A 9450-nucleotide genomic window follows, 5' to 3' on the forward strand; every position below is an offset into this window, starting at 1 on the left:
CGTCGGGATCGCGCGATGGTTTATACCTACCAACCCTTCCCCTAGGAGTATGCGTTGAATGCTTTGTTTCGATTACTAATAAAACTTTTGCAACAAGTATATGAGTTCTTCATGACTAATGTTGAGTCCATGGTTTAGATGCACTTTCACCTTCCACCATCACTATCTTCTTAGTGTCGTGCAACTTTCGCCGGTGCACAAAACCCACCATTAGCCTCCCTCAAAACAGCCACCATACCTACCTACTACGGCTTTTTCAAAGTCATTCCGAGATATATTGCCATGCAACTACCACCATGACATGTGCCACCACGTCTACATTACCATTGCATGATCGTAAGATAGCTAGCATGATGTTTCCATTAATGTCTATGCCATGCTAGATCATTGTCACGGTACACTACCGAAGACATTCCATATAGAGTCATCGTTGCTCTAAGTTTTGAGTTGAAAGTGTGATGATCATCATTGATGGAGCATTGTCCCATGTGAGGAAATAAAAGAGGCCAAAGATGCCCACCAAAAAAAAAGAGGCCGAAGAGCCCACCAAAAAATAAAAATAAAAATGAGAGAAAAAGAGAGAAGGGACAATGCTACCACCTTTCCACACTTGTGCATATTAAGCACCATGATCTTCATGATTGAGAGTCTCGCGTTTGGTCACCATCGTATAGCTAGTGGGAAATTTTCATTATATAACTTGGCTTGTATATTCCAATGATAGGCTTCCTAAAAATTGCCTTAGGTCTTCGTGAGCAAGCAAGTTGGATGCACACCCACTAGTTTTCTTTAAGAGCTTTCACATACTCTTAGCTCTAGTGCATCATTTGTATGGCAATCCCTACTCATTCACATTGATATCTATTGATGAGCATCTCCACAGCTCATTGATATGCCTAGTTAATGTGATTATATTCTCCTTATTTTGTCTTGCAACCTCCACCACACTCCACACCACTTATAGTGCTAAAACCATGGCTCACGCTCATGTATTGCGTGAGCGTTGAAAAGGTTTGAGAAAGTAAAGGTGTGAAACAATTACTTGGCCAATACCGGGGTTGTGCATGATTTAAATTCGTTGTGCAATGATGATAGAGCATAGCCAGACTATATGCTTTTGTAGGGATAACTTTCTTTTGGCCTTGTTATTTTGAAAGTTCATGATTACCTTGCTAGTTTATTTGAATTATTATTTTTTCCACGTCAATAGCAAACTATTGTTTTGAATCTAATGGATCTGATCATTCACGTCATGTAAGAGGAGTTACAAAGGACATCTATGCTAGGTAGCATGAAAGCATGAAAAAATCATTATTTATCACTTCCCTACTCGAGGACGAGCAGGAGTTAAGCTTGGGGATGCTTGATACGTCTCAAACGTATCTATAATTTTTTATGGTTTCATGCTGATATCTTGTCATCTTTGGATGTTTTATGTACCTTTTATATCTTTTTTGGGACTAACTTATTAATTCAGTGCCAAGTGCCAGTTCCTATTTTTTGTGTGTTTTTGGCTCTTTTCAGATCTGATTTTGGAACGGAGTCCAAACGGAATAAAATCCCCGAAATGATTTTTTTACCGAATGGAAGAAGATCATGGGGCTTGAGGGCCAAGCCAGGAGGGCTACAGGGGGCCCACAAGCCCCCTATCCTCCACTAGGGGGCGGCGGCCAACAGGCTTGTGGCCTCCCTGGCGCCCCCCTGACCTAGCTCCTTCGCCTATATATTCCTAAAATTATAGAAAAAAATCAAGGGATCCACGAAAATAATTTTCCGCCGCCGCAAGCTTCCGTTTCCGTGAGATCTCATGTGGAGACCCTTCCGGTGCCCCGCCGGAGGGGACTTTGGAGTTGGAGGGCTTCTTCATCATCATCATCGCCCCTCCAATGACTCGTGAGTAGTTCACTTCAGACCTACGGGTCCGTAGTTAGTAGCTAGATGGCTTCTTCTCTCTCTTGGATCTTCAATACAAAGTTCTCCATGATCTTCATGGAGATCTATCCGATGTAATCCTCTTTGGCGGTGTGTTTGTCGAGATCCGATGAATTGTGGATTTGTGATCAGATTATCATATCCTTGTAAGTCTCTGCGAGTCTTGGGTTTTGTTTGGCCAACTAGATCTATGATTCTTGCAATGGGAGAAGTGCTTGGTTTTGGATTCTTACCGTGTGGTGACCTTTCCTAGTGACAGTAGGGGTAGCAAGGCACACATTGTGTAGTTGCCATCAAGGGTAACAAGATGGGCTTTGTCGCTGATATGAGATTGTCCATCTACATCGTGTCATCTTGCTTAAGGCGTTACTCTGTTCTTTTGCACTTGTGATACTCCTTCACTGGATCGATACCTTGGTTCTCAAAACTGAGGGAAATACTTACCACCGCTGCGCTACATCATCCTTTCCACTTCGAGGGAACACCAACGCAAGGCTCCAAGGCCACGGGGGAAATCCTTTGCATATTTGCCTAGGAAGTCCCTTAAGGCGTAGCCGTAGCAGAAGGATTTCTAGTGCCGTAGCACGTTTCTGGCGCCGTTGGAAGGTCTTTTGTTGCAGTAGCAGGCCTCCTGCCTGGGAACCACCTAACTACTCCTGGTCTTCAGCGGCCTCCACGAAGAAGACACCATCGGGGGGCAGACGTCGGCAGGAAACTCCATCTCCTGGGCTCCATCATCTGGCCACAGCAACGGATCAAGGGGAAAGGGGGAGAAAAGCAACGGTGAGTACTCATCAAAAGTACTCGCAAAACTTACATCAGAACTAAGCTAAGTATGCATCAGTATCAAAGAAGGGGGTTATATGTGGACTGACTGCAGCAATGCGAGAAAAGAGAGAGAAGGCCTAGTCCTATCGAAGACTAGCATCTTCACGGTCTTGCAGCAATAGACAAGTGTAGAACAGGTGTGACACAATTAATAGTCATCTTGTTGCAACAATATTAAAGTGAGGTCACGCCCAGAGATCCTCCCTCGACTCCCTACGAGGAAGCAATCCCGGGGCAACTAAAATCAAGTTAAGTAACAGTTGTAGTTGTATAAGATCAGGGCACAACTTCAAGTCGTACTATAACCGTGGACAGGACTATTCGAATAGATAAGTTCTTCCCTGCAGGGGTGCACAACATATTCCCCGACGCGCTCGATAAAACTCTGGCCGGACACACTTTTCTGGGTCCTGCCCGGCCTCGGAATATCGACACGTCGCAACCCCACCTAAGCTCAGCACAGAGGCCAGCCCGTCGGTCTAGTTCCTAAGCACAGAGGGTTCATGGGCCCACTTCCCCTCCGTGCTTCTACACGATGAGAGGGCGGCCGACGTCAGTCCTAGGACCCCTTAATACAAGAGCGATGCATCTCGGGACCACTCGGGCGCGCGCCACTACATCGCTGACGTTTGAAGAGCTTCGGCTGATACCACGACGTCGAGTACTCATAATTCTTCCCACGCAGACGGTTAGTGCGTAATAAGGCCTTCTGACCAACCCAGATCAAATACCCAAATCCATTATCATTTTAATTAGGCCATCGACACAATCTCGCAGGAATCCACCCGTCTTAACAACTAATCACCAATGATCCCAGTTACATGGTCGAGTAAATGTGTGGTTGTAACATCGGGGGGAATCCGAGGTATTACCCTCGTTGGATTCCGAATGATGTATCCGTCAAGGTGGGCTTAGAGGAATCACCCTCGGGGGTCCCACACTTGAGGGGTTACACGACAGAGGCATCGTCGGGAATGGTGAAGGAGGAATCACCCTCGATAACCACGACCGACTAGCTGGACTATAGAGATATCATTAGGAGTAACTAGCGAGGTGTCACCCTTGGTACCCGATAGTATCTTTGTAGTGTCGTACAACTAAGGGGGTGTATGTGCTATGTCGGGTCTGGCTCGTCGATCAGGGATCGAGATTTGAAAATAAAGCGGGGCAACTGGACTACGGGGTCAGAAGGAAAGACTGCTCCACCTATACTAAGCAGATTTAAAGTATAGTACTGAAAGTAGCAGTTCATAAAAAAAATAGGCTATGCATCAGATATAGGAGCTAACTACAACAGTAGCAAAATACTAATGCAAGCATGAGGGAGAAAGACATAGGCGATATAGGAATGATCAAGGTGGTTTGCTTGCCTTGCTCCTGTGCGGCAAAAGGCTGGTCGGCAGGGTCGTAGATGTACCCAGCAGCAACATCAATCTCGGGGTCTATCGGTAAGAAGAGGGGGAGAAACAATAAATAACAACAACATGTGCAACACTAAGCATGACATGACAATATGCAGATCTAGGCATGAGCTAACGCAACAACATCCATCATAGACGGGTCTGAAGAATATCTGACGATATTTCCCGGGTCTCGGGCTACTACCGGTCACACGAGAAACGATGGAAAAGTTCCATGTTTACTAAGCTAGGGACGTGTGACAGACGAATGGACCATGTATACGGGTTCTTCTCGTTCTGCTGATCAACTTTCACGTTAAAAATATTTTGATCTGACTTACGGTTTAATTAATATTAATTTTTATAGTTTTATTAATTATTTAGGAATTAAAAACAGATTTAAATAATTTAATTAAATGCTATTATGACATCAGCATGATGTCATGTTGACATCAGTATTTGACTAGTCAACTGACCGGTGGGTCCCATGCATCATAGACTCAAGTTTTTAATTAGGTTTAATATTAATTAATCAGATTAATTTAGTGGGGGACCCACGTGTCATACTCTAATTATTCTATTTACCCATTTAATTAATTAAATAATATATCTAATTAATTAATTAATTATTTAATAATAAAAATATATTTTTATTTTTATATTTTATTTTTATTATCATTTTTATTTAACAACGTGTGGGGCCTCCCTGTAAGTGGAAGTGGGGGTTTGGCCCCACCGGTAAGTGACATAGGCCACATACATTCATAACACATATACACATATTGTATTCTTTTTACATACATGCATATATATACACAATACATACACGATACATACATACGCAATACATACATGCATTATACAAATTTTATACATGTTTTTTTATCTAACTCTTTCTCTCATCTCCAACTCTGTGCTCCTGTGTGTCACAGAGAACCACCTAAACAGAGAGAGGAGGCAAGGTCCACCTCCACCTCCACGAGTCCAACGGCGCCGGAACGCGGCGGCGATCGTCAAAATGGAACCGGGAGAGGGAGGAGGAGAGCATGGTCGTGGCTTGGGGCTCACCGGCGTTGACGGGAGGGCCCGGTGTAGCCGGAGCTCTCGGGGAGGTACGGAGGAGACGACGAGGAGGAGCCCGAGGAGATGGCGGTGGCGGTGGCGCGACTCCGGTGACGCGGGGGGGGGGGGTCGGATCCGTCCCGGAGGAGGCGAGGCGGCCGCCGGGGGGGGTCCTTGCCGGGGAGGGTGATGGCTGGCGGGAGGAGGTGCAGAGGGGGTGGAGCTGATCTGGAGGTGGGGAGGGAGCCGAGAGGAGGGGCAAGCTGGAGAGAGGAGGCTCGACCGACGGGGGTGTGGGGCATCGGCGAGGTAGATCAGGAGGAGAGGGAGAGCCGGCGAGTGGAGGGGAGGAGGCTTGAAGGGGCGCCACCGGGGAGGAGCTGCGTCGGAGGTGGGAGGCAGGGGCGGCGCATGGGGCTGGGGCTTGCGAGGTAACCAGATGAGTTGGGGAGCGCGAGAGGAGAGGGAGCCTCGATCCAGGGGGACGAGGGGAGGGAGAGGGCGACATGATCTAGGGAGGGAGGCTGACCGAGAGGGACGTGGTTTGGTGGGTCATGGGGGATGGAGGCCCTCGGTGAGGAGAGAGTTTGCGAGTGAGGGGGTTTGGACCGGCGGCGGCCGGGAGCGAGGGGAGGGCTCGCTAGGGTTAGCCCCTCGGGGGCTTTATACCCAGGGGGTGGGCCGGATTGCAATTGGGCCAAGGGTTTTTCTTTTTTTTGATTATTTTTTTTATTTACTATATCATTTTATTATTTAATTTTAATTACTTTCTTTCATTTATTTATTTTACATAAAGCTTCTGTTTTAAATATATAGAGATTACCAATAATTTTAAAAGTGCCAGATTCACTTTTATAATTCGTTAAGGAATTTTTATAACTCCCCTGACATTTTTATTTTAACAACCAAAATCTTTTCTCGTTCGACTTTATCTTTAAGTTTCGAATTTTGATTCGGTTTCAAGTAACACGAGATCATTAATATAATTCACGGTGATGTGGCATCATTAGCGCGGGATCACTGTAGCTTAGTTACAATCATCAGTGTAGCAAAAGTTGAGGATGTCACAACTAACCGGGACTAAAGGGGGATACGAACGGTCCACCTGGTCCCGGTTTGATCCACCAACCGGGACTAAAGGTGGATACGAATGGTTCCGGCCTATTGGTCCCGGTGCGTGTCCGGAACCGGGACCAAAGGGTTGACACGAACCGGGACCAATGGCCCATGATGCCCGGCTAGCGTCCTGGCCTCACGAACCGGGACCAATGACACCATATGTCTCGGTTCGTGGGTGAACCGGGACTAATGAGATTGCAGGCCCTGGACCAAAACCCTCTTTTCTATTGGTGGATGCATCTTCCGTGCCAATTATTTTTAACTTCTTTTTCATTTTACTATACATCATGAGGAGCATATGCTCCCACCACCAAATCACTGTCCATACCAATCATGACAGTACACAACGATTAAAAATGCAAGCCATATCAGTCCAGTTGCTGCATTTTAGTTAATCATTCTAATTGTAGTCGCACTAAGAGTGTATGTGAAGACCCAACTAGCCAAATGGAAGTTTTAGCCGGACCAAAACAAGGGCATGACCAAAATTTGGCAAGTTGTTATTTGGAAGTTTTAACACAACCAAAACAAGTGCTTTATCTATCGTCCATTTCGCGTGCCTCACACTGTTGGCTTTGGGGTGCGCTCTCGGTCGTTCTATCTCTGTGGTCTCCCTGTGCCAAACTGATTTTCCTCGGGGGTCAATAATGTGTGGGCCACAGGCATGCTCAAGGCCACCTCTATGAGGTGCTTTGAGTCGCGCTCGCATGCGTCGTCCTGTACGCTGTTCCCTGCACGATGTGTGAGCATGCGTTAGTATGTCAGCATCGTTCATGTCGTGTCATGCTGGTTCGGTTGCCCAAGACGTTGCCCGAGCATCATCCGACGCTTTCACATGTACATGTCCTACCCGAACCTTTACCGCCGCGGGCCCTGTCCAGTTAACTCCAATGGGGCGCTTTGCCTCGTAATGCCGCGGCTAACTATTTACCAAATCATAGCCTTTCGGTCTATCCACCTGTTGTACGCTGTTAGGGCTAGATGGTCGGTGGAGTCTGTCTGTGTTGGATGGCCAATTATAATGGTTTAGGCTGTTTGTTGTGGGTGTGTGACCGCTATTCGATGTGAAAGCCAAATTGTTTTGTTCTCGTATCCCTTTTTGGGATGTTCATATATTCTTGTTGTCTTATTGACATGCTTTTTTAGCCGGATACGTCATGTGTGTTGGGTGGATGGTTTTATGGTTGATATTGTTCATCATGGGAGTTGTGTAAGCTCTACACCCTACGTGTGGATATGCTTTTTTAGCCGGATATGTAATAAGTAAGCTCTACACCCTACATCTAGTGCCCTTTAAAAAGGCCTTGATTTTCACTTTCTTCATTGCCGATCAATTATATTGTTGTAACCGCCAGCCTTGGGCTTCACTCATCCAAGGTACTTGCCAGGTTGACCCGAAAGTAACAATCACATAGGTGTTTCCTTTGCCCCTTAGCCAAATTCATTGAAAATGTAAGGGGTAGGCACAAGAGCTAGACAATCTAGCTTAGAAAAAAGTCCCAAATCAAATTGACGCATATTGTGGCTTTATAACAATTTGTGGGAAGGCTACCCTCATGTATCAAATACAAATGTTGAGGATATATTGGGCACTCCAGGAGTCCGGAGGTAACCACGCTAAGGTGCCTCAAAGAGTACCCAGTACAGTTTATTGGACTCTATATTATAGGTTCAAAGTGTTTTTCAAAGTCAATCGAACTTCTTTTATATTAGTGACCTCGGACAAGCCCAACATCTCTATGAATGCAAGCTTTGTGACTTATCGAAAATTCCTTTGTTCTATAGAATGTTTTGAAAATTGTTAACTTGAGGCTGCTCCGTCAATTTTGGATTAGTGATTAATCTGTGAATCGACCTATTAACTGGATTAAATCATCGAGCCTTAATCGGTAGATTGAGTAGGAACCAACCAACATATATCTAATTTGTTTTATGTAATATACCATACTATCATACTCCAAGCTATGTAGTATAAGAAAACATGTTGCCTTGCACATATAAAAAAAGCATAGGGGAAGGTAAAATTATTAATCCTAACTATTAATAAGCGGGATGATGCTGGAAGGGGTTACCGGACAAAAATATGGCCTTTCTTTGCCCACTCGTTGATCTACCAACCTGGATTAATGGGTCTAACACGCCAATTAATCAACATGATAAGTTAACGAGATGAATATATGTGTTATTCGATTTTGCCATGCTATGAGTAGTGATTAAATGGTCCGTTAAATGATTAATTGGATGAATTCTTAAACAGTTTTATTACACAAGCAACCTTTATGGTTATATATTTCTGACCAGTCGATCAAATTTGCGCATGTTTTGTGAGAGTCAGCTCTCGACTGCACTTTGCAGCTTTATGCTATATGTTACTCTGACTCGATCATGGTTGTTTAAGATTTGCAGTTGGCCAATCCTCGGCTTCCACCCCTTAGTAGAAACTACTTAGGGAGTTTCCCATTTAAGTGAAACCCTTAGCCGACGTCTCGATGCTCAAAGGTGGTTACCTTAGCCGACGTCTCGATGCTCAAAGGTGGTTATATCAATGGGAAACTAGACAATCAAATTTTTAGGGCTAAAATATACACTTCATCGTAGGAGTATTAGGTGGGTGGCAACTTAATAGCCCCCGGTATATGTCTAGTCTTTGGATCATCCCAGGCCGAACCACCTACACTTAGGCTCTTTTGAAAAAGAAAAGCCATTCGTTTTTACACGGATATCCGCTATCGGCTATGTAGTTCCTCTAGTTGTTGCTTAGGATCATCTGAGGTCGAACCACCTACACTTTGGCTCTTTTTATTTAACATTGCCCATGGTTCGCCGACTAATTTATGCATATTGTGACAGTCAGCTTTCGGGTTTACCCATCTGAGATACTTGACCGGTTAAACCCGAAGTAAAAAAATCACATTGGTTCTCCCTTTACACTCTTGGCCGAACAAATCGGAAATGTAAGGGGTAAGCACAGGAGTCGGGCAACCGAGCTATTAACCAAAGACATAAGTCAAAATTATTACTTATAAGTGTGAAATACCGAGGAATTTTTGTCGAGGACTCCATGGAGTACCTTGGTTTTTGGTGGGTTCGCCTCGAGTCGCAACCCCTC

Source organism: Hordeum vulgare, chromosome 4H (genome assembly GCF_904849725.1).
Source record: "Hordeum vulgare subsp. vulgare chromosome 4H, MorexV3_pseudomolecules_assembly, whole genome shotgun sequence".
Taxonomy (NCBI): Eukaryota; Viridiplantae; Streptophyta; class Magnoliopsida; order Poales; family Poaceae; genus Hordeum; species Hordeum vulgare.